Source organism: Bubalus bubalis, chromosome 8 (assembly GCF_019923935.1).
Source record: "Bubalus bubalis isolate 160015118507 breed Murrah chromosome 8, NDDB_SH_1, whole genome shotgun sequence".
NCBI classification, from domain to species: domain Eukaryota; kingdom Metazoa; phylum Chordata; class Mammalia; order Artiodactyla; family Bovidae; genus Bubalus; species Bubalus bubalis.
This window is the reverse complement of record NC_059164.1, coordinates 62381492-62408500: the sequence shown is the minus strand read 5'-3', so window position 1 is coordinate 62408500 and position 27009 is coordinate 62381492. Positions and strand designations below refer to the sequence as shown.

Below are 27009 nucleotides of genomic sequence, written 5' to 3'. Positions count from 1 at the left end.
ACTAAATTACCCAGAATTATTCCCTTAGGGATGTGTCTGCTGACTCCCAGCAGACCAGAGTGTCAATCAGTAATGGCAAAATGAGAGTAGAGAGAGCAATTGTCTGTCTATAAATGCATTTTCCCAAATAGGAAAATCAAACCATCCTTCTTTTCTGAAGATCATGTTTCTTTAAAAAAAGTGTATATAGATATACCCATGCATATATACCTATACATACGCACACAAATATTATAAATACCGGGCTTCTCTGATAGCACAGTTGGTAAAGGATCTGCTTGCAATGCAGGAGACCCCTGTTTGATTCCTGGATTGGGAAGATCCCCTGGAGAAGGGATAGTCTACCCACTCCAGTATTCTGGCCTGGAGAATTCCATGGATTCTTTAGTCCATGCGGTAGCAAAGAGTCGGACACAACTGAGCAACTTTTCCTTCTTTCTATTGTAAATGCTCATGCTTGATCTAGAGGGAGATGGCTTCATAAACACTTTCAGTTCAGTTCAGTTCAGTCACTCAGTTGTGTCCGACTCTTAGCGACCCCATGAATCGCAGCACAGCACACCAGGCCCTCCCTGTCCATCACCAACTCCCGGAGTTTACTCAAACTCATGTCCATTGAGTTGGTGATGCCATCCAACCATAAACACTTTAGATAGTAGAATAAAAGCTTGTAGAAGTGCTCTTTATTTGGACAGAGCTCTTGCCTGGAAAATTCCATGGACGGAGGAGCCTGGTAGGCTGCAGTCCATGGGGTCGCTAAGAGTCAGACACGACTGAACGACTTCACTTTCACTTTTCACTTTCATGCATTGGAGAAGGAAATGGCAACCCACTCCAGTGTTCTTGCCTGGAGAATCCCAGGGACAGAGGAGCCTGGTGGGCTGCCATCTATGGGGTCTCACAGAGTCAGACACGACTGAAGCGACTTAGCAGCAATAGCAGCAGCAATGGAAATATGGGAAGAGGATTGAAAATTTTGAAAGTTTTGGAAAAATATTTTAGAATAATTAGCTCTTTAACATGAGATCCAACCACTGATGTTTATCATCTCTGAATTCTTCCACAAAATTGAATGGTCAATTATAATGAAAGTTTCTTTTACCTGATTATCTTGTGACTTTTTAATAGTGTTTTTTTCCCTCAGTTCTTGACATTTCCTCAATCAAAAGATTTCAATTTGACTTGATGAATTCAAATCTAAGCAAAATGAATAATTTTTATAGTCATGATCCTAAGGAGAAATATTATTTATTGGTCCTTACATACACTGCTGCTGCTGCTGCTGCTAAGTCGCTTCAGTCATGTCCAACTCTCTGCGACCCCATAGACGGCAGCCCACCAGGCTCCCCCGTCCCTGGGATTCTCCAGGCAAGAACACTGGAGTGGGTTGCCATTTCCTTCTCCAATGCATGAAAGTGAAAAGTGAAAGTGAAGTCGCTCAGTCGTGTCCGACTCTTAGCAACCCCATGGACTGCAGCCCACCAGGCTCCTCCGTCTATGGGGTTTTCCAGGCAAGAGTACTGGAGTGGGGTGCCATTAGACTTCAAATGAGGGTTTAGGTGAAATGTTTTGCTTAGTTTTCACAACAATCAGTTTACAACATTACAACAATGGCAATGGTAGTTTTGCCATTTTCAGATGAGGCATTTATACCCATGCTCACATAGCCATATACCTGTGCTCACCAGGGATTGAACTTACACCCCCTAAACGGGAAGGTGATGCAGGACCAGACCACCAGATTGCCAAGGAAGTCCCAGTAGCATTTAAATGACTGAGCTGGAACTGGAAGCAAAGTCTGGCTCCAAAGAGCTATCTGCAAAGAGTTTGTTGGACTGTGACTCTTGCATTCATTTTCTGATGCTTTACTGAAGACAATAGATTAGCATTCTTTCCCCACTGGCTTGTATTGAGGCTGTAGAAACATAAAAGTTGTATTATCAGATTTCCTTGTTAATACTTCCTTCTTCTAGATGTGCTTATTCTAAGAAAATGTCAAGTTGTCTAAGCTCTGCTCATCCTTTGCATTTGAAGCATTCATTCAATTGTTCGTTCATCCACTGAATATTTATTAAGTGCCAGAGACTATGCAGATGTTTAAGCATAGCAGTAAACATAGTGATGAGCCCCTGCTGTTAGGGAACTTCCTTTCTTGTAAAACATTGCTGCTGTTGAAATGTTATGGCAATGATGGGATGCTAGTGAGCAAGAGGGAGTGCAATGAGTTAAAAAATTTTAATGATTGTTCTGCTCTGTGATGCGTTGTCAATCATGGCTTCTAGAGTATCTTGATGTTATTGAAAGTTGTCCAACTTTCATAAAATGATGTCCTGTCATCAAATGATGGGCCTTTTTAGGGATGTTTTACAGGACTCAGGAAGCTGCTTTAATTTGAAAATTTAAGAAGCTTGCAACTGAAAATTTTGTTAGGACTCATAGTCCCTGTCTTGTTTTGCTGAGCATGCTCTGTGAGGGATTACATCTAGGGATCACTGCCCACACTTTGCCTGCCCTTGTCCTGTGCTAGGTTTGGCAGAATTCACAATGAAGGGAGGTACTCAGGCAACATCCTTCTCCATTTTCACAGTCTCTTAGGGGAGATGAACTCTTGAATTCCATGAGGCAATGCAGACTTCAAACACTGGAGTTTTCAAAACATTTGAGGAAGAACCTGAACTCCTTCATGACGGTTTTCTCAACTCAGTATTAAAATCAAATCTTTTCTAAAGCTTTACAAGATATTATAATGGACCCTCTTTATAGCCAAATTTCTGAGTTACTCTGCTCAGCCTGAAAGATAAGAAATAGCATGTAAGGGTAATTTAGATTTGGTTTGACTTAACCATATTATCAGAGAAGGCAATGGCACCCCACTCCAGTACTTTTGCCTAGAAAATCCCATGGACGGAGGAGCCTGGTAGGCTACAGTCCATGGGGTCACTAGAGTTGGACACGACTGAGCGACTTCCCTTTCACTTTTCACTTTCATGCATTGGAGAAGGAAATGGCAACCCACTCCAGTGTTCTTGCCTGGAGAATCCCAGGGACGGGGAAGCCTGGCAGGCTGCCGTCTATGGGGTCGAATAGAGTCGGACATGACTGACGTGACTTAGTAGCAGCAGCAGCAGCAACCATATTATGATTGGGTAGACCAGTTCCTTTAACATTTTGGGGAAAAAAGCCAAGAGAAGAGGTGGGAAAGGATCTGTCACATTGGCAAAATGCTCAAACGTCCTTTGGCTTTTCCCTGCAGTGGTCCCGAGTTTGTTTCAGATGCAGTACTTGTCTCAGGCTGTCTGTGGTGATAATCTGACTAATAATCACCCGTCTGGGCTTCTTCTTAGAAGTCAGAAGTGAAAGGTAATATATCTCTTGTCACAGAGGTTGATATGTGATCTGAAGGGCTTTGAGCCAACTTGGAACACTCTCTGAAACCACTAGTAAAATGAATTAAGACTGAGAGGGCCACAGGGGAAGGTATAACCTGATGAGACTTGGGCTGCCCTTTACCCAGGAAAGGCCTTCTCAAGAAACTGGCTTCACTTTGGAAGTATCCATTTAATCCCCTTAATGTATGGATTTCCCCAGGTGACACAGGAGAAATAGTGGCTTAATGACACATCAGTGGTTTATCCTGTTTGTACCAGTATCCACAGCTGTCACAGGTTTTCACCTATGGCTAGTCACCATACATCTTTGGGATTCCAGACTCTTTGTAGTGAAAACATTTTCTCATTGTAATCCTTGATTGGCATTGATAGAGTATGGTAGATCTAAGGTGAAAGAAAATGAACTTGCTCAGTGTAGGAAACAAATCTGATGTCATTTGATCGTGCACCTTTCTGGGTGTGTCTGCTAATGGAGGCACTGCTGCTACAGTGACTGGGGATGAGGGAAATGTTAGTCTTAGTCTTGAGTCTTCCCCTTTCTTGGCTGACTGTTTTTCCCCATGTTTCTCCTATTCTCTGGCTCTTTCCATATTTCTTTGTCCAGAGCACATTCCTCCCAACTTCCAGCATCCCTTGCCAAACTTCTAAATAATCTCAAGTTTCCTGAGTCCCTAAACATATGAACTCCAACCCCTATTATACAAATTTGACATAAAAATTGGGTAAAGAAAAATGACAGGACTTTCCAGAGAATCTTGAATTATGTCAGATGCAATGCTATTTTAGTAGTAATTATGTGACCATTATACTGAAACTTTGAAGTGGTCCAAGTTATAACGTATAGAATCCGTTTTTAATTGTTTGCAGGAATTTAGTGGTATTTTTGCCCATTTTCAGGAAGATCTGATGGAGAAGGGAAAGGCTACCCAGTCCAGCATTCTGGCCTGGAGAATTCCATAGACAGTCTGTGGGGTCGCAAAGAGTCGGACATGGCTGAGTGACTTTCACTTTCATTTTTGCCCATTTTATTTAAAGAGAAGGTTCTGTGAAATTTCTTGACTCATTTAATGAAGTAAACATCCAAGCTAAGCTTTTAAATAGTGTGGGTATATTTTGTCTTCTGTCAAAGTGTACCCAAAGACAAAATTGAAAAAGTCATCCTTGATAACTGTTTTTTTTCAAGAAGTGCCATCTGTCACCACAGATTAACAGAAATAAGATGGAAATGCTAATTTAATAAAGACTGAATAATAGAGTAAATTATTTTCTTTATTTTTAATATGTTTTCATTTTTGATTAATATATGGGTATTGAAAAAAATCAAATAGTGCTAAAAGGTTAATAACAAGTCAATACTACCCCCCACTCCCACTGTGTATCTTTTCCCTGTTAAGTGTCTAATTCCATTGATTTTAGATGTTTATTCTGATGTCTTTCTCTCTACTACCCAACAATATGCCTTTAGTGCTCATTCTTTTTTATTTTAATCTGCGAAAGTATCTCACATGTACTTCGAAAGAATAACTTTATTTATTTATGCATTTTTGCCTGTCCTGGGTCCTTGTTGCTGCTCAGGCTAAGCTCTAGTTGCTGCAAGTGGGGGCTACTCTAGTTGCTGTGTTACGGCTTCTCATTGTGGCGCCTTCTCTTATTATGAGCACAGGCTCAAGGGCTCGTGGGCTTCAGTAGTTACAGCTCCTGGGCTCTAAAGCTCAGGCTCAGTAGTGCAGGATGTGGGACCTTCCCAGATCAGGGATGGAACCGTGTCGCCTGTATCAGCAGGTGGATTCTTTACTGCTGAGCCACCAACGAAGCGCTACTGCTCATTCTTCATTCATCAGTTTTAAATGTTGCCTATAGACTTCTTATAGAGATTGATTAGGATTATTTGAGCTCTTTTGTGTATTCCTCTCTTTACTGACCTATTATCCCAGTATGTGACATACTCATTCTGTTAATAATACAAATCCTGAATATGGAGCATTCATTAAAATCCCAGGCTCAGCACTCAGGTGCAAGGTGGTCTCATTTTTATGCAATATGCATTTTTAGCAAAGGACTGGGTAATTCTGATGCAGATGCCCAAAGATATTTGGAGAAACTAGGGTCTAGGGTTTGACTCTTGATTTTTCTCCAGGTGTCAGGTAATGCAGGATTTCCAGAATTGTGGAGGATTCAAGGGCATAGTTAATTTGTAAGCAATGACTCAGGGCTTCTGCTTTAATGAATAGATGAATCTGTAGACTCCATGCAAATTGTTTGTAAAGGGTTGGCCAAAGAATTTGTTTGGGTTTTTCCAAAAGATGTTATGAAAGACCTGAATGAACTTTTTGGCCAAACTTGTTTAGTCGCTAAGTTGTGTTTGACTCTTTTGTGACCCCATGATCTGTAGCCCTTCAGGTTCCTCTTTCCTAGGGATTTTCCAGGCAAGAAAGAATGCTGAAGTGGGTTGTCATTCCTTTCTCCAGGGGATCTTCCCCACCCAGGGATCAAACCCGAGTCTCCTGCATTGGCAGGCGGATTCTTTACCACTGAGCCATCTGGGAAGCCCATGTTTAATTTTGTAGTCATTGCTTATAAATAAAGTAGAAAATGGCTTACTTCCCCTAAACATAATAAACATGTACCCTTCAAAATCGTTTGCCAAGGAAAGTATAAACTTTAACTTGGCCTGTTAGTCAAGTGATTTATAATGTTTAAAAAGATGCTCTGAATTGCTTTCTCTGCTTTCTTAATGTGTTTGCATTTGTTTTGGAGGTGCAGAAGCTCCCAGAAGTGACAGCAGGCAGAGGAGACAGAGCACAGGCTCAAAAATCCAAAGTGCAACCAGGAAGAGGGGCAGGAGGTACAGGGAAGTGAGACCTCCACAGCCCAGCTTCAGCCAAATGATTAATGCCTGAGATGAGTCAGGAGTACACTGTGCTCACAAGTCCAGGGAGAGAACTGGCAGAACCTCTTTAGGAGGTTCTATTCACAAGGAGGCTTCTACCCCTTCGCTTGGAGTTCAAGGGCAGAGAAAGAAGTGGTTCTAGGTCCTAGATGTTAGGAGGCATAAATGTTCAGTGATTTAAAAAGGGACCAAAGCAAAAGCCTAGCCTGAAAGCATCAGTCATTTTGGGTGAGAGCAGATGACAGGGACTAGTACCCGTTCCAGGTCCCAGGCATGTTTTTCCATGAACCAGATTTGGAGTGTAACAGTGGGACCTAGAATATGTTCATGTACTCCTAGTACCTAAAAGGAAATCTTTGGAGATAGAGCTGAAAGAATATTTCTGGTTATTTAGTAGGTTTCTGTGTTTGTTTGGAAGCTGGAGTACAGTTTATTAGTTAATGTGTCCAGCTCCAGCGAGTTTGAGAGAGCAGGGAATGCCCATTACCTGGAGGTTTCAGGAGAAATGCTGGAGAGTGCTTGGAATGTCAGGAATAATTCCAGATTCCCTCCTTTGGGTTCAGCATTAGAACATGACCTCCTTCCGGGTCTAGACTAGTAAGAAAGGCGGTCGTGTACCAGCACCTCCAAGGAGTTGGGAAGGTAGAGGGCTTAAGACTGCCTGACATCCTACGTTCTTTGGCCCTGACTGGTGTGGCAAGTGCAATGGCTTTGGGTTGGTAGGTAGATGTGGAGCGGTGGTGGGAAAACAGGACCAGGCAGAGTCAAAGGCTGACTTTATTAGATAATCAAACATTTCAGCTTCTCTCATTATCATGAACCACAGTTTCTCCATTGGATTATTTCTTATTTGTGTGTCAACTTAATGCAAGGGTTTCTTTGATATTGAAATGAGAGGTATATGGAAACTTCTCATTCAGTTTTCCTTAGGTAAAAACTCCAAGCTAAAAGTGCCATGTTGTTAAAAATTCAGCTGTAGGTTCTGGTTTTCCGAGACACTGAGCATTGTGAGGACGCCCTGCCTGAAGCATATCGGAGAAAAGTTAGCTGGCATTTCTTGGCCATCAGATTGATTACCAAGAATTCAGAGTCACTAAAATGAAAATGGCCACTGTGTTTATTTATAAAAAGTACTTTGTTGGTCTTCTAAGTTGAAGTTGATGACAGATGTGTTTTTAGAGAAAAAGTACAAACTCTAGAAACATAAGCATCTGCTCTTTCTCAGGCTTGCCTCCTAGGTTGATACTTCATTTTTTTTACCCACACAAAGGGCTTTCTTTTTTCTACTGAATACCTGAAAATATGGGTGTAAATGACTAATATGGATTCTTGACAGTTTTACTGGAACAAAACTGGTGTTTTCTGGCTTTGATTGCTCAAATCTGGCTGGCTCTGTGGGTGGTGTTGATTATCCCCCTTTTTTTTTTTTTTGCTCTACAGTCCATATGGCATTACAGTCCACTAAGTGAACTTGCCGATTTAAGTGATGATGTACAATGTTTCCCTGGGACCATAGAGTTCAGTTCTGTGACCCAAATATGCTGCTGTACTTTGGTTTGTTTATCATGGTTATGAGAATTACTTCATGGAGGTAGACCTCAAGAATGTAAAAATCACAGCATTTGAGTCAGCGGTTCTCAAAGTGTAGTCCATGGGCCCCTGGGAGTTCCGAAGACTGTTTCAGAGGGTGTATGGGTTCAAAACTAATTTTATCATAATACTAAGACATAATTTGCCCTTTAGGAGGGCTGTATCAGTGATGGAGAGCAGAAGTGCTAGAGCCTTAGTTAGCACTAATCAAGGCTGCTTCTGCTGCTGCCAAGTCGCTTCAGTTGTGTCTGACTCTGTGCGACCCCATAGACGGCAGCCCACCAGGCTCCTCCGTCCCTGGGATTCTCCAGGCAAGAACACTGGAGTGGGTTGCCATTTCCCTCTCCAATGCATGAGAGTGAAAAGTGAAAGTGAAGTCGCTTAGTCATGCAGTGGCCCTAAAATGGTCATTGTATTGGTCACCACTATGTACTCAATTTTTTTTTTTTTAATTCAGTTTTATTTAAAAATGTTTGTGATGAAACTAAATATTTGTTTTGTTTTTTAAATTAAATCTGACCTTTGAAGACACATCATTTTAACATGCTGCTATTGCTGCTAAGTCGCTTCAGTTGTGTCCAACTCTGTGCGACCCCATAGACGGCAGCCCACCAGGCTCCCCCATCCCTGGGATTCTCCAGGCAAGAACACTGGAGTGGGTTGCCATTTCCTTCTCCAATGCGTGAAAGTGAAAAGTGAAAGTGAAGTTGCTCAGTCATGTCCGACTCTTAGCGACCCCATGAATTGCAGCCCACCAGGCTCCTCCATCCATGGGATTTTCCAGGCAAGAGTACTGGAGTGGGGTGCTATTGCCTTTTCAGATTTTAACATGAGAAGTTAAAAAAAAGTCTGCAAATTTGAATTACAGTGGATATCCAAAGCAAAAAAAAAAAACCCAAAAAAAAAAACCAGATGTTTATTTGAATTTTGAGCAGAACTAATCACTTTTTTTTTTTAAATGGAACTCCATTTTTACTTGGGCATTTAGCAGATATCTCAAAAAAAAAAAAAAAAATTATGAGCATGTCCCTTTAAAGACAATAAATGGTAAAGTCACCAGTGATCAAAACTTTAGCTTTCATGTGAAAATTTGACTTTTGGAAAACTTTCATTTGCCCTTGTGAGACTGACAGATTTTTTTATATTTAAAGACTTTTTATGAGTAAGTAAGAGATGATGATAAGTGTAATTTTTTGATATTTGATAATGAAATATGCTAACATTTTGAAGATCTGGTTAAATAAAGGACAAGTTATGGTTTTTAATTCCATATCACAACCAACCTTTAAGATTATTGAATTTTGATATAGTATCAAAGAAGAGTATCCACCATTATATGAAATAGCTCTCAAAATCTACCTCTGTCTTCTGACTGTGTGTCTGTGTAAAACTGTATTTTCCTTATAGACTGCAACCAAAACAGCATATTGCAATAAATTGAAAGAAGCAAATAAGAAAACTCAATAACCTCTATTAGGCCAAACATTAAAGAGCTTTGCAAAAAGGTAGAACAGTGTCAGTTTTCTCACTATTTTTTTTGTTTGTTTTGGAATGTGTATTTTTCATTAAAGTATGTTATTTCTGTTAGTGTAATGAATTTTTGTTATTTTAAAGTCAACAAGTTTTAAAATTTCTCAGTTTCAACTTCTAAAAGAGTAAATATTCATAGATGTATCTCATATAAACAAAAAGTTTTGGTAGGTTTAATAATCTTTCAGAGCGTAAAAGGATCCTAGGTTAAAAAGATCTGAAAACCATTGGTTTCAGTTATGTTTTCAACATATGGTCTAGATTAGAAATCCATATATAGTTTAAATATAAAGCAAATCATTTTTAACCACCCCTACCCCACCCCCACCACCGAGTTTTCTTAGCATTGCCTTTGTTCTTTGGTTTCTGTGTGTCTGTCCAGAAATGCCCATAAAGAATCTTTGCCCCTAGATCTGCGCACTACCCTCCCGGGAGTAGGTACCAGCCACAATTTCCTCCTACCTGAAGGGAAAGCGAGTTACTTGTGTGCAGTTATGGACAGATTGTCATTGTCTCTCACATCTGGCTAACTCCTTTATAAGGAAAGAGGGACAGCTAGCTGGGGATATGATTGCTGGAGGAATGATTCTGTGTGTAAAACTTTTCTTATCTAGAGACAGAATTCTGGAATTTGGAGGGAGTGTTTATGAGTTCATCATAAAGTAGCTTACCTAATGGTACTGCAGTCTATCAACAAAAGCTGTAATTATTTATTTAAAAAGATATTGTGGTAGTCTCTGGGAATACAGTGAACACAAGAGACAGCCCTTGACTGTAAATGTAAAATTATGTGTGCACCTTGAGATGAAGTTGAAGGTCACGGGTAACAATGAAAACAGTTTAATGAGGAAGCCACTTCTTTTTTAGAACACTTTTTAAAAATAACATCTTGTTGATGTTATTATTTTAAGTTCAATGTTGGGGCAATGAGGGATTAGAGATGGGTGTGAAATTCATGCTATTTTGACCCCTGCCTCTTTAGAACAGTGGAGGAGAAGCCCTGCTCCCAACCTGGTGTTCTCGCCTGATCCCCTCAAAGCTCCTGTCTTCTTTGCAGTTTCTTAACCTAACCCAGTCCAGGACTGTCACAGCCTTGCTGTCCCATGAGGTCCCACCCAGTGAGAGACAGAGTAAACAAACACACCTTTTCCTTGTATCCTTGTTTCTGCCACTACCGCCTACTGAGGGATCTGTAAGGGTTCTATTTGTTTACAACGTGTCTCTTTTTTAAGGCCACCCAGAGGCAAATTTGGAGCAAGTTTGCTAAGCAAAAAAATAAAAAAGATAAGAGAAAGACATGGCTGAAATATCCCTCAGTGTATCCTACAAACACCCCTTTTGAAGGCATGGAAACCACATGCCCACAGAGCCTGCCTTGGGAATCTGTAGCCAGCTATGTTTTCAGAGGAAGTGGGAGGTAGAGTTTTCCTACTATAGTGTTTATAAATATTCCAGAAATGCCAGGCATTGGTAGGGTGACCTGGTTTATGGAATTGGGAAAAAGCCAGGTGGAAGCCTAAAATTCTTTTTCTGTTTTTTTACCCCTGTGGTAAAATGTATGAAAATTCTGGGGGGAAAAAAAAAGATGAAGATAATCCTGAAGAAAACAATAAACTCAACCAACCAACAAACACTGTCAGAGTGGTTTTTGGAATCTGTAAAAATAAAATATTAAATTGAATTTGAAGAGCATATTTTTTAATATAGTAATTATGGAGGGGAAGGCTTTGGGGAGTAGAACTGTTTGCTCAATTAAGGAATATTGATTGCTCAATATAAGGACTTGTTTACTGTAAAATTGTCACCAAGAAATTTGTGTCAAGGAGGAAGGCTTCTATAGCTATCAATACTTAGGGTAGACACAAAGTAGTAAATTGAAGTTGACTAGTATTTTATGTGGAGAAGGCAATGGCACCCCACTCCAGTAGTCTTGCCTGGAAAATCCCATGGATGGAGGAGCCTGGTGGGCTGCAATTCATGGGGTTGCAAAGAGTCGGAAACGACTGAGAGACTTTACTTTCACTTTTCACTTTCATGCATTGGAGAAGAAAATGGCAACCCACTCCAGTGTTATTGCCTGGAGAATCCCAGGGACAGCAGAGCCTGGTGGGCTGCCGTCTATAGGGTCACACAGAGTCAGACACGACTGAAGCGACTTAGCAGTATTTTATGAATTGTGTTCCTCTTTATATTGTACCAGGATATGTCCATGTGCTATGACAAAAGTGTTCTATGGTCATATGAGAAATCATCTTATATATTCTCCCAATTGGATAATTATATGCATTAAAGGATAAGAAAAGACCTACAATAAAGAAAACTCATTTAATTTTTCAACACAACCTTATTCATTTCTTGGCAGAAGTCTTATGTCATGGAACCCCTAGCTAATCTCCTATGGAAAAAGATTCCACAAAATACTAGTTTAGGAAATGGTATAGGAGATAACTGAATATATTCTCAATACTTTTGATGGAAAGATTTAGCCAATCCAGAAAATTCTTCTAGTGGCTCTGAAAGAAGACTGAGGTAAATGCTGGCCTGTGTTGGTAAGGAATTGCCATTGTCTTTCACATCTGTCTACCTCCTTCATTGGAAAGATGAAGAGCCAACTGGGGTTATGACAATTTGCCTGCGGGATTCAGTGTGCTAGAAGTCACAGCCAACTATTTTATCCTTCCCTCTAGACTTCAGATGGATTGTGGTTACGGCACCAAACATTTTTTAAAATGCTTATAGATTTTAAAAATGACCTACAATATCTATGGGGTTGCCTCACGTATTCATAGGGAACACCAGCTATTTGCGGTCATGGAGCGAGGGAGCATGCCGGCATGTGTTACTTTCTAGAGGGAGATGAAATGATTATCCCCACCAACCCTCAAACACACCCGTCCTTAGGAAAACAAACATTTGCAAGTTTATTTTATAAAATCCGCATAGAACTTATATAAATACATTGTGACAGCAGGTGTCATACTGCATATATCAAGAGAGTGCTTTGAAATTTTATGCAAATACACCGGTGATGTATATACTACTGTGCACCCCAAAAGACTACTCCATGTGTTCCCGGTGCCAAGGAAAACACGCGTGTTCTCTCAGTAATTCAGAGGAAAAGTCCACAGCCCTGTACCTTTCACAGCCCTGTTCTCTGGGCCTGTGAAACCGACTTTGAATGGCTAATCGGAAAGCGCACAGGGTGGGAGTGAGCGTGCTGAAGGTTCATTTTTATCAGGAACTTTTATAGATTAAGTTCTGTGCTGGGTGCTTTGAGTACATTCACTCATAACGTTTTCACAACAGCTTTGTAAGGGAAGTGGCATTGTTTAGTAATAAAATAACCAAGATGCAGATTACATCAATTGCCAAGGTCACTCATTTGTTAATTTATGGAGCTGACTGGGATTTACAGTTAATTTGATCCTACAGTATTTGTAAGAACTAAACATTTAATGAGCACTTATTTGTGTACCAGACACTGAGCTAAAACCTTTACCTCCATCTTCTGATTTTTTATATGAACTTGTGAGAATGGATACAGGTTTTTTTTTTTTTTTTTCTAATTTACAGATGAAGAAATTGAAATAGAGAGAAGTAAACTAAATTTAGTGCAAAGTAGCAAAGAATGGAACTGGGGTAGGAGAGGGCTCTTAACCCCAGGGTTTGTTCCTCTGAACCATGTGGATTTCCAGTTTTCCTTCTTGATTTGGGCTCTGGAAACTGCCTGCTTGTACTGAGTTCAAGGCGTGGGCTTCCCCAGTGGCTCAGTGGTAAAGAATCTGCCTACCATGCAGGAGTCACAGGAGATGTGGGTTCAATTCCTGGGTAGGAAAGATGCCCTGGAGGAGAGCATGGCAACCCACTCCAGTATTCTGGCCTGGAGAATCCCATGGCTGGCTACAGTCTATAGGCTCGCAAAGTCAGACATGACTGAAGCTACAGCAAACGTGCACTGAGCTTAACACACAGGAGACAGTGAAGGAAGGCTCATGCCTTCAGAAACTAGGATTTCAGTAATTTTAAAAACTCATTATTTTCCTGCAGATTTTTGATTCATCACCCGTTATCAGGAAATTGGTATCCATGTGCATGGAAATGGTTATTTCTACAACTCTAATAATAGACCACCGTGGGGTTTTGAGCGACTATTTCAGTGTAAAGACCTCACATCTAAGTATTAGATGAAAGGAGTGGCCCCCTTATTAGGGTTTGCAGCTTTTTGTCCCAAACATTGGGAAACATGTACATCTGAGGCTCTCCTCCTTCATTCCTGTTACCCTTTGGAGTTAGGAATACTTGTGAGGCAAATCATTTAAAATATTTGCTAGGAACAATTTCAGTGCAATACGGCTCCTTTCATCTGCAAGCATTAAGAACTCTTCTGTTTTTCAAAGTAAAACTTATTAGACCCTTTGAGACCTATGGATTTTGAATGCATATGAATTTTGTAGCTGCCCAAGTTTCCCTAGCATGGCATTTTTATTAAATGAGAGCAACCATTTTTTAAATATTTATTTATTTGGCTACACTGGGTCATCGTCGCGGCACATGGGCTTTCTCTAGTTGCGGCTCTCAGGGGCTACTATCTAGTTGCAGAGTGCGGGCTTCTCATTGTGGTGGCTTCTGTTGTTGCAAAGCCCTTGCTCTAGATGAGTGGGCTTCACTATTGGCAGCACTCGGGCTCAATAGTTACAGCTTGCAGGCTCTAGAGTTTGGGCTCAGTAGTAGTGGTGCATGGGCTGAGTTGCTCCGTGGCATGTAGGATCTTCCCCGAGCAGGGATCAAACTTGTGTCCACTGACTTGGAAGTTAGATTCTTAATCGAACGCCCGAGAGCAACCACCAGGGACGACCACCAGGGACACCCGAGAGCAACCATCTTTCAGGCAGATTTGATGCCAGAGAATGGAGCACTTGTGATTTCAGTTAGGCCATTTGGGAGGATTTACAAAAGAAGAAGTGAGACTTGAGCCTAAAGGCTATCCCAGGCTAAACTAGTTAAAAGGTCAGTGGATCATAGTCTTTGTCCTACACTACTGGAAACATCTTCCTAAAACAAAAGCATAAAATAGTCATTGCACATGAGTATCTCTAGGATGCATTTTCAGTAAAATGTAGGACATAAATGTAAGTGTATTTTCCACTTTAGCAATTTTTCTGGGGGGGGGGCGGGGAATGGAACCATTTTGGTGTCTCACCCACAGACTCCCTAAATAGACTTTATCAGATAGATACTTAGAAAACATAAGATGTTATGTCCTATCTAAAACATTAAGAGAATCCTTCACTTCAAGGCCAATATCTATAATCTACACACTTGAGCATATGCCAGACTCTCTTCAGATTACAAATATTTTCAACCAATCTGAATTAGCAATGTTCTGATCATGAGTTGGTCATATACTTTGACCTACTTGTTTATAACAGTTTTCTGAATTAGGCAACCAAACTTTAATACTGGTTGATGAAGATCTTTATAAATAGCATAGGTCAATTTAAAAAGTGACTTTCTGGATTTCTCGGTCAAGAAAAGAGCTAGATGTTCCATCTTCAGTGTGTAAACTTTCACTCAGTCTGCTTGTTTTTGAGACATTGCCATCATCCTCCCGTTGGTTTGGAAAAATCAAATGGTTGATGTTTCTGAGTCACTGCCTCCCTGAGTCTTTGACATTTGCCTTCCAAATACTCCGCTTCAGCACTGGTCTTTAAAGAGAGATGCTGCATGTGTTCTGAGTTGCTTGTCTCTATTTCAAATGGATCGACCTTCCCCTGGTTTCCAATCAAAGGTGACCTTCCACTCTTCTTCCATTAGTATCATAGGAACCATGGAAACTGTCCTTGGCTTTCATTGAAACGTTTATGGTAATTCCGACAAGCATCTGGCCTTCTCTTTTAGCTATGGCCTAAAATAACTTGTCCTAAACTGTTTTCTGTATCTTTTTCTGAAATAAGACACAACTGTTGTTCAGGTAGAACTTTTTTTTTCATTCCTTTTAATAGGGTTAAGGATTTAACCTTAACGTCTGGGTTGCTAGGCCTATTGTCATAGTTACAGAGCTGTTGTCCACTCAGACCTCACCCGTGACCTGACAAACTTTCCAGCCAGCTGCCCCCTCACTGAGGTACCTACTCTCTTCCGGCTTCTCTGGAGCACGTTCTGGCCAAGATTATGAGACAATGCTTTTGAACCTCGTCTGATATTATTCCAGGAGAAGCTTAATTTAACATAACTCATTGTTTCTGCAAGAAGCCAAGCACTTTCTCTTTCTGCTTATGAGTCCATTTGCCAGAGAATATACGTATGCTTTGTCCACAGGTACTGTTTTATAATAGGTATTGCCAATGGTGATCATCTTCCTAGGTGGATGCCTAGTCTTCCTAAAAAGAGTTACGATAGAGGAAATATCTCTTTTCTGCGCTGGACAGGAGTCCGTCGTCTCTCATGCCTGTCTGCCGTTGTCCTCTCTGTTCGCCGCGTTTTCCCAGTCTCTCTGGCTCTCAGCCTGGCATGGCTACTGCATCCATCCTCTTTGACTGAACATTGCCACTAGTATCATGGAGGCCTCTGATCATCAGCAGTGTCATCTGAATTTTCCTTTCCATGTGTTTTACTCAATTATAGAAATCCCAAATCAGTGGGCCTGTACTTGAATATTTCACAGTTCTTTTCAGCTTTACTTTCAACATCTTTCTTCCTCAGGACCAACATGGGCATCCGTGGCAGGCCCTGGACTTGGGATAGCTTGAGTGACAGATACCAAGTTATATTCACAATAATTCCCTCCTTCTGTAACTAGACTTAGTAACTAGGGGATTCTGTTGTGCTGCATCTCTTCCTCTCTTAGGATGGAGTTTGCTCTCACAAGAAGACAAACAGGTGAACTTCTCTTTTTCACTGGAGTTGCCCAGACTTGTCATGAGAGCTTTGGCTCAAGCTAGGAGCCCCTCATCACAACTATTTCCAACAGCCTGTACACATCTCTTCCTTTGATCATGTTGGGCCTAGATTATGATCATCCCAAGAGCTTGCCAAGATTGGGTTACATCCTGATTGTCTTAAAACACAAACTTAGAACTGGTTGACAAGACCAATACTCACAGGCATCACTAGTTTGAATGAATAGTGCTAGAAGCCTCTAGTTTCTCTGGACAGTGTACCTCAATAGAGGCTAGAGTGTTTATAGGACTCTGGGGGTATTATATTTACAGCAATTTATATTTTATTAGAATTTTAGGGAATTGTCACTTGATACAAAGTAGAGAACTGTACATAGTCATGTATACTGAATGGAAGTTTAGAAATTTTTCATTTAAAGATCAGTGTTTAACATATAGAAACTCAAATGTTTGTTGCAGAGATGAACAAAAGCCAAAATGCTGTGACTCATCAACTCAGAAATTTAAGTTTAAATATAATCTTTTTTCTGTAGTGTTTTCAGGTATACTATATTTAGGAAAAATCTCGAAGACTTCTAAGTGCAATTTTGTCAATACAGTAAGGGGATCCAGATATATCTTCATTAAGACATTCATTTTAAGGCAACAGATATTTTTAGACCTTAGGAAACATTACTGGAGCACAAACATTTTTGAATTATTCCAGTTTTAACTGACAACTGTACAAGTAGGTGTTTAACTGAAAGCCAAGCACTTCCGATGTTACTGTGGTCTAGCTGTGGAGCTGGGAGGAGAGAAGCACTTGAGGAAGACAAAAGGAAGATTAACCTAGCTTCTATCCTTAGTGAACTCTCAACCCAGTTTGGGCAAATAACAAATCCAAATGAAAGACTGTGGAAGCAAAATAAAACAATATGAAGCACGTGGTATATTACATAAACTACTTCTGGTGTCAAAACTTAAAGGTCAACAGAAAGGTTTTAGATGAGCAGTCCATGAGCATACTGTGGGACAGTATTTCTAGAGACACTAGCCTCCAGTCAAAGGCTTTCGTGTAGCTTCCTCCTTAGCGCATAACCAGCTTTGCTGCAGTGCAGACAGCCTGGGGAACATGAAAAATGCCCTTCCTCCTGCACAATGGTGTTATTTCCTTCCTTTCAGGAATGGCTCATAACTCACAGGAGGTGTGAGTTCTGAATGATCGGTCTTTTCATCTCCCTGGAAGTGGGCCAGACTGTAGATAAAGCGTTTGATGTGTCAGCGGTAGGCTTGTAACAGCTTTGACTACTTACATGATGATGAAAGGTTGAACTTTGATAAAAATGGCAAGAAAAGGAAAAAGGCTCGTTTTCTTTCTTTTACTTTTTTTTTTTTTTCCAAAACGGCAGTTGAAAAACGTCCTACCGGGGTGGTCTGGAAGGTGTCTGGGAATCTGAAACATCAGAAGGGTGTTCTCCTGTGGATTTGTTTGTTTATTTGTTGATTGTTTCAGAGAGGGAGCCCCCCATGCTTGCCAGCAAGGCCAGATTCTCAGGGCCCTTATCGGCAAGTCCTACCTCTCTGTTCAGTGAGCCTTGGAAAGAGGTGTCACATCCTTCAGGGCAGATTACTGCTTCTGCTCCAGTCGTCCGTCAGCCCTCAGCTCCCATCTGCAGACACCAAATGAACTAGGGCCGGCAGATCTATTCTGATTCCCAGAGCTTTTTTATCCCTCGGGTTGCAGGGCGTTTGCTCAAAGATCACATTGGAGGTTGGTCCTCAAGGGTGGTCTTATCTTCCTGTTTCTAAAATGGACAAAGACAGGGAATAAAATATTCGTGGAAACTTCTAAACAGTTGGAATTTGCCTCAAACAGTATCCCAGTTGTTATCAGTGATTTGTGTGTCTGCCTGTGGGGAAAGCTGGGTTTGGGGAAGAGGAAGAAATTTGAAATTTTCTTTTTCAAAGCAGAAACATTAAGGAAAAAAAAAAAAACAAAAAAAACAAACCCTGCCATTCAGCTACGTGACAAGAAAGAGCAAAGAACCAGGACTCAGAGGAAGACAGATGAATTTTTAGCTTTAGATATGAGGCTTAAGCAAACATATAATGGAAACCCTCTTTTAAAATGGTGTTAGTGAAAAGAATCAACACATTTACATCACCTATTTATTTATGACTCTAATATTTGTTTCACAAAATTATGACCTTTGGCCCTGCCTCCACGTGCACTTGAAGTCCACTGTTGTCTCCATAGCTAGGCTGAACCTGTTCACCCAGGCAGCTGCTGATAATAAGCCTAGAGCTGGCAACAGGGGAGGCCTGGCTGTGGTACCATACAACCACAACCCCCCACCCCCACCCCGCCGCCCACCCCGGCCTTCAGTTTCTCTGAAATCTCCTGCAGGTGTCTCTGAACATGATGAATACAATCATATTCTCTGGGGATCATCTGACCATCAGAGGACACTGAAATCCCTGCAGGGCTTATTGTCAAGGGCCAGAGGGTGACAAATCAAACAACTTGGTGGGAACTTAAATATAGGGGCCCTGAAGAGACCTGTTGGCAAACAGGATGGTTTCCTCCTTCCTTAACATCCAAAATGTTCCTGAAGATGTCCATCAGCACCGATGATCGGCCTGAGACAATAAGAAGAGAGTGAGCAAGATGAGAAACTCAGATTGTCTGAATGGAGTGTTCACCTTCTAAAAGGTTTCTACCAGAATGAAATAACTAGAGGTGAGCAGAGGGAGAGGAACAAATGGGAAGTGAGGAACTTGTTCAGTTCAGTACCACATAACCAGGATTCAAACAGAAGTTCCTGGCTGTCTTTTCCTTTTATGTAAAACATGGGGAAAACTAGCTTGTTCAGGGAGGGAAAAGCTGATAGGAAGGTATTATAGTGCGTTATAGTGACATTAGAGCTGAAACATTACATCTGGTGCTACACAGTGAAATGAAATGTCATTTCTTTAATAATAATAACTTTGGTAGGTATAATAATGTGCTCTCTGACTATCTAGATGTTCACATCCTAATCCCCCAAACCTGTGACTGTCACCTTATATGGCAAAAATGACTTTGTAGATATAATTGTAGTTAAGGATGTTTCCAGTAGTCATGTACGGATGTGAGAGCTGGACCATAAAGAAGGCTGAGTGCCAAGAATTGATGCTTTTGAACTGTGGGGTTGGAGAAGACTCTTGAAAGTTCCTTGGACAGCAAGGAGAGCAAACCAGTCAATCCTAAAGGAAATCAACCCTGAATATTCATTGAGAGGACTGATGCTGAAACTGAAGCTCCAGTACTTTGGCCATCTGTTGCGAAGAGCTGACTCATTGGAAAAGACCCTGATGCTGGGAAAGATTGATGGCAGAAGGAGAAGGGGGTGACAGAGGATGAGATGGTTGGATGGCATCATCGACTAAATGGACATGAGTTTGAGAAAACTGAGGGAGATAGTGAAGGACCAGGAAGCCTGGTGTGCTGTAGTCCATGGGGTCACAAAGAGTCAGATGCAACTGAGCTACTGAACAACAACAAAATGATGTTGAAATGGAGAGATTATCCTGGATTATCTGGATGGGCCCTTTTTTCAAGAGTCCTTAAAAAGGGAAAGTGGAAGGGTCAGAGTTAGAGGAGACATGATGATGGAAGCAAAGGCCAAGTTCAGAGAGAGATTTGAAGATGCTACTGATGGTTTTGATGACGGAGAAAGAAGACCAGGAACCTAGAAGTTGGAAGAGACAAGGAAACAGATTCCTCCTGGGAGTCTCTAGAAGGAACACAGCCCTGCCAACACTTTGATTTTAGCCCAGTGAAATTGATTTCAGACTTCTAATCTCCAGAACTGTAAGATAATAAATGTGTGTTATTTTAAGTCACCAAGGCTGTATGGTAATTTGTTAGTCTGAGCAACAGTACGATTGGACTTGGAAACATTAATGATGGGAAAAATGAAAGGAATTTGGTTCAGGCTTGATTCTTAAGGCAGGCCTTGATTTTCTGAATAGGCAGTGAAGCAAGAAAAAGGTTTTGTTTTTATCAGCCCAGTGGGTACTTCTCAGAGGTCATTGTTGGCTCAAGATTTTCATGGGACAAAATAAGTACTGTGGCCAAACTTTGCTGACATACCTTTGACTCTCTGTGTGTAGAATTGAAGTTGAGTTTTATTTTATGACTTGAAAACAAAAATCCATGCATAGCATGATGTTCAGATTCTTGGGAAAGAAAGTTTCCAGGATCCATACAGATGGTGATGATAAAGCCCGAGTTGGACTCAGCACAGATGCCTCAGAGAAGCGTAATTCAGCTCCATCAGCCTGTCACCCACTCCTGCTCTCCTTTCCATGAGCATGAGTAAAAGTAGTCTCTAGCCACTGAGGTGAAATGGGGCCCAATTCTTCTCTCAGAGAACTCTTCAACCTTAAAAATATTCTCCATTATCCAGAACACACGTCTTAATCACATGTTATAAACTATGATGTGCGCTAGCTGTGAGGAACTCACAAGATAATTATGACTTAATCCCCACTTGATGGAAGCTCCTGTTAGTGAGGCATTTGCAAAATGTGGTGCCTTGGACAGCAGCACTCAAGTCGGCTGGGAAAGTTATAAAAAATGCAGGTTCCTGGATTGTGGCTCGAGAAAACGTTGGTCTAGTGTAGTAGTTCTCAACTTGAATTGATTTTGTACCCCAGCATCATTTGGCAGTGTCTGGAGACATTCCTCTTTATTGCCACCAGGGGATGAAGGCGGATACTGGCATCTAGTGGATAGAGACCAGGGATGCTGCTAAACATTCTACAATCCATATGACGGCCCCCTGAAGCAAAGTCTTAAAACATCAGTAATGTCAAAGTTGAAAAGCCCTAGGCTAGTGTTGAGTCTCACAAACACACACACACGTGTACACACACACACACACACACATACAAATTATTTTAGCATGTGGTGGTAGTGGTTTAGTCACTCAATCGACTCCAACTCTTTGGAACCCTATGGGCTATATAGCCTGTCAGGCTCCTCTGTCCATGGCAGTTTATAGCATGTAATGTAAACATATATGCCAGTGTATTGTGTGTGTATACGTGTGTGTGTGTGCGTTCATATATGCCTTTCTCTTGCCCATTGTAGTGGGCTTGTGAAAGTAAAAGTTGCTCAGTCATGTCCACTTCTTTGCAACCCCATGGACTGTAACCTGCCAGGCTCCTAAGTCCATGGAATTCTCCAGGCAAGAATACTGGAGTGGGTTGCTGGTTCCTTCTTCAGGGGATCTTCCCAACCCAGGGATTGAACCCAAGTCTCCTGCACTGCAGTCAGATTCTTTACTGTCTGAGCTACCAGGGAAGCAGGTGACATGCCTTTGTCCACTCTCCTTCCACTTCCTCATCCTCACAACTCACCTGCAGCCTCTCTTCTGTGTTGATTTCTGATTCCACACTGGCCAAGAACAGGGGAAGCCAAGTACTAAGTCCTTCACCCTTGAAGTAGCTGTCATGCTTCAGAACTTTATCAAAATAAATTTCCAGGTTGAAGAGGGGCGTGGATAATGATATCCATCTCTCTGAGAGAAGTTTTTTAACCCAATTTGTAATTCAGATTTGGTGCTCTGCTCCCAAATTTGCTTTATACCACTGGTTGTTGTGGTGTAAAAATTGTGAGTCACACATGAGCTCTTTGTACCCACGATTTATTTCTTCCTTACACTAGTTCCTCTAGTTTTTCCTCTTCTTTCGTTCTCGCCTCCATCTAGAATCAATGGAGAAGTCTATTTTCTTCAGAGTTGAATATTGTTTTAAAAAAATTACTCTCCAGACAAACAAAAATCACTCTCGAATGTGGTTGCATGTAGCTGACTGGTCTTAACTGGTTAGACATGCACTGCTGTGCTTCCCACCTCCTGTTAGGTGGCCACGATCTGTTTCCTGGTCAAGGAATGAGTGCCATGTCACGTGCTGCAGAACAGTTTCCAGCCCCCAATTCCCAGCAGTCCTCAGGGCTGGGAGAAGCATCCTGCATGCACATGGCTGTGGTTTTATCATCTTGCACTCATCACTACATTCAGGAAGATACTTTCTTTTTTTTTTTTTTTAATTATGCAACAGAACTGCTGCTTTAGGGTAAACTTTGACACAAAGTAATTGTGTTCTTGACTAAATCAACTAAAAGAAAATTAAGAAAATAGACCTGGCATAAGTTCCATGTCTTTCTTTTTAAAACAACTGCTTTTGGAGAAGCACTTGCATAGGCAATAGGAACAAAGCATCACCTCTAGAGGACAAGTTTGCCTTTTCAAGGAATGGGCAAATGGTAGAAATTGTAACTCTCCAGTATCATGGACGTTCCTAGCTTTTCTTGTTGATCAAATGGGAATACAGTCATTAGTCCCTATGCATTTTGACCATTTAGACATTTTCAAACATTAGACAAAATACATGGATACCAGGACTAATACCATCTTTAAAAATTGAAGTTGAGGGATGCTTTTTGAAATATGGGCACTAACAAACATTTAGTTGGTACCCAAATAATGCAAAACCCACAGAGATACAAAGGTAAAGGGATGCAGACAGCCCTGAACTCTGCCGTCTCATCAGCATCTTTCAGTTGCTCTGAAAAATTTACCTGGATTCTGGAGCTCATTATATGTGGTGGCTCTTCCTTTCATTCAATGAATTTTTATTGAGATGTTTCCTTGAGTCCATTGAAGGATATTAGGCTCAAAGGACTGGTTCCTGCCCTTAGAGACAAAACCAGTGTTGTCTGTCAGGGTTAAATGTTCACGTGTGTGTCAAAAATACCACAGGAGTACAGATGAGAAAAGAAAAGATACAGGATTATAGAGGAGGTTGTTGGGAATTGAAAGGGTCTAGTCACCCTGTTTATTTAACTTATATGCAGAGTACATCATGAGAAACGCTGGACTGGAAGAAACACAAGCTAGAATCAAGATTGCTGGGAGAAATATCAATAACCTCAGATATGCAGATGACACCACCCTTATGGCAGAAAGTGAAGAGGAACTCAAAAGCCTCTTGATGAAAGTGAAAGTGGAGAGTGAAAAAGTTGGCTTAAAGCTCAACATTCAGAAAACTAAGATCATGGCATCCGGTCCCATCACTTCATGGGAAATAGATGGGGAAACAGTGGAAAAAATGTCAGACTTTATTTTTGGGGGCTCCAGAATCACTACAGATGGTGACTGCAGCCATGAAATTAAAAGACGCTTACTCCTTGGAAGGAAAGTTATGACCAACCTAGATAGCATATTCAAAAGCAGAGACATTACTTTGCCAACAAAGGTCTGTCTAGTCAAGGCTATGGTTTTTCCTGTGGTCATGTATGGATGTGGGAGTTGGACTGTGAAGAAGGCTGAACGCCGAAGAATTGATGCTTTTGAAGTGTGGTGTTGGAGAAGACTCTTGAGAGTCCCTTGGACTGCAAGGAGATCCAACCAGTCCATTCTGAAGGAGATCAGCCCTGGGATTTCTTTGGAAGGAATGATGCTAAAGCTGAAACTCCAGTACTTTGGCCACCTCATGCGAAGAGTTGACTCATTGGAAAAGACCCTGATGCTGGGAGGGATTGGGGGCAGGAGGAGAAGGGGACGACAGAGGATGAGATGGCTGGATGGCATCACTGACTCGATGGACGTGAGTCTGAGTGAACTCCGGGAGTTGATGATGGACAGGGAGGCCTGGCGTGCTGTGATTCATGGGGTTGCAAAGAGTAAGACACGACTGAGCGACTGATCTGATCTGATGTGAGAAGACTTTACAGAAGAGAAGAGGCATGAAATAGACCTTGAGTGAAGCAGGATTTCCATAGGGGTCAGTGATCGGGACAGAAAGGGAAAGATGCATGTATAAAGAAGAGAGAAGGCATAAGATATGTTTGGGGACAGGAAAGAAAAAAGATACATTGGCATCCCCTCTCTGTGTTGGTGTTGGAAGTAAAGGAGATTGGAGAAAAGATTATGGAGTATCTTGACAATGTTGCCTCACTGGGGTAATAAAGAACTGATGCATCCGAGTGTTAACACGATAAAATTTATTTCTTGCTCATTTAACAGTTCCTTGCAGGTGTTTAGTGGGTAGACTTCCATATGGTGACTCAGGGAGGCAGGCTCTTCCAAGTTATTGCAAAATTCTTGAGAGCATGGCACCTTGTTGTTCAATCCCTCAGCTGTGTCTGACTCTTTGTGACCCCACAAACTGCAGCAAACCAGGCCTCCCTGTCCTTCACCGTCTCCTGGAGCTTGCTCAAACTCATGTCCATTGAGTCAGTGATGCATCCAATCATCTCATCCTCTGTCATCCCCTTCTCCTGCTTTCAACCTTTCCCAGCATCAGGGTCTTTTCCAGTGAGTCAGTTCTTCTCATCAGGTGGCCAAAGTATTGGAGCTTCAGTTTCAGCATCAGTCTTTCTAATGAATATTCAGGATTGATTTCCTTTAGGATTGACTGGTTTGATCTGCTTGCAATCCAAGGGACTCTCAAGAGTCTTCTCCAACAGCTCAGTTTAAAAGCATCAGTTCTTCGGCGTTCAGCCTTCTTTAGTGTGAGAGATTTCCGTCTACCTCCCACTGGCCACCCCTAACAGTAAGGGAGACTTGGAAATACAGATTGGCTCTGTGTCAGGAGAAAAAAAGATTCTAATGGGCACCTAGTCATTTCTACATGGACTTTTAGCTTGAATGGGTTAAACTTTCTCTTGAATGTTATGGTTAAGTCATCCTCCACCTTAACATATGGACATGCTCTATAAAGAATGATTTTTTGGTGTGTTATATTCACTGCTGGTAATCGCAACGTATGGTAAACCTTGAATAAATCTTAGCTCAAATAATGAAACAGTTATGGATGCTGGATAAGAGTCTTGGAGATATTGAACCTTGCAGGATGGACTTGTGGAAAGAAAGTTGAGGCAGGTAAGTTAATTAGAAAGCGATGGTGATAATCTAATAGAGTCAATTTAGTACAATTACAGTAGGAATTAGTGCAATTTTAGAACCAGAAATGTTTGCTTCTGCTTTTTTAACTTTCTTAGTTGACAGCAAAGCCCTGGCTTATAGTTTAGCCAGAGTCCCTGCTGAGTTGAAATCATAGAAGCAGGTTGTGAGCTGAAAGGGCCTGGGACTTTCTTGGAGGTATTAATTGGAATGCAGCCTAGGGACTTGGGCTATGCCACAATTCTGCAACCCAAACAAAATAAAACCTGACCAAAGCAGCAAACTTAAATTGGAGTTCAAGTTACTTTAACGGACTCTTGGGAGACACAAACTGCAGTTGTATTATGTATGCAAAATTCACTCTTTGACCTTATTGTAAGGAAAATTACTGGAGTACACACAGTCTTTGGCTAGCTTTCCAGTGTGTTGGACAAGTTAACGGCCATGCAACTATGCAATATTTTTCTTAAATTTTAATTTTAAAATATGCTTGAAAAATAGATGCTGATCCAACAAGAACAGAGAAAATTGATGAAAAGAATACATTCTCTGTGCACCTAAGAGAAGCCGACATCCAGGCAACCTCGTGTAGCCCAAGGCTTCGAGATTTGAGGAAGTTAAAAGCTAAGGAGAGCCTTCTGCCTCCCTCTAGATTTGACTTTTGTGGTTTATGTATAAGCTGGGGCAGACCTCAGAGTGTGACCAAGACTCAGGTTATGCGCCTCTAAAGTCTGGTGAAGGGCCAGAGTCTAGGATTATACAGTCGAGTGAGGGAACTCACTGAGAACAGCTAGGGATTCCTGGGAGATTTTTAGTGATTCGTGCTGATCTGGAAATAATGGAAAAACAACAGAAGGACTTTTTGTGGTATTTTCGTGTGTTTTCTATTGGTTTGGGGAAGAAGCCAACCTTAAAGTGGCTTAAAAATAATAACTATTTAAAAAGACATAACATGCTCTACCCTTTTCATCTGTCCCTACCAAAAAGGAAAACTTGCACAATGAAAATGGCAGGAATAGGAAGGGAAAGCAGAAACAACAGGCGACAGTAGTGTGCTCGGATGGGAACGAATAGGATCCAGACGGCTAATGTCTGGTGTTAATATAGAAAGTGCTGGAGAAGGTGTGAGGAAACGCTATGAGGGAATCTTTCCCTTGCGAGGCCCAGGACTCTTTGAGGCGTGAGTTGCTTATTTCCTGAGGCCTCTCAAGATAAAAATTCCAGGCTTGAGGCAACAGGTACTTTGGAGGGTCTACTAGTTTGGTTTCCAGCTCAAATCCTAGAGAAGCCAATTCATTGAAATGTCATTTGCCTAGTGATTGATCTAACAAATTTACTGATTTTTTTTGGTAAAGAAAAAAAAACTGAATTATTCACAAGTTTGATAGTAATTCATATTGCACTGGATAGTTTTCACTTGAGCCTTGCAAAGCTGTTGAATGTAAATTGACTGGAAAGCCCGTTTTGTTTTTTTTTTTTTCTTGGCTTGGCTTTATGGGGATTCAGTTACAAGTTGCTGAGGTTGGAAAACAGGCATCCCTGCTAAGGAATGGAGAAAGGAAGTTGGTATATTCATCTTCACATCTCGGAGGGGCGAGAGATACTAATGGGCAGAGAAGCAGGGGATACCGAGGAAGAGAAGGAATGGATGTCAGCGGTGAGGGATGCTGGAGGACAGAAAGGGTCAAGAATGAGAGACAGTGAAAGATCTGAAGACTCTAGAACATTTTCCGAGGCTGCTGAAGTCTTTTTAGTATCAGTCATCATAAACCTTCTAC

General features: G+C 41.3%; 1 protein-coding gene across 3 annotated transcripts in view; it reads left to right on the top strand.

Moving 5' to 3' along the window:
- The window catches only part of BMPER (BMP binding endothelial regulator), a 255086-nt gene that overhangs the window by 117002 nt on the left and 111075 nt on the right, over nt 1-27009 (top strand). The window lies entirely within an intron of this gene.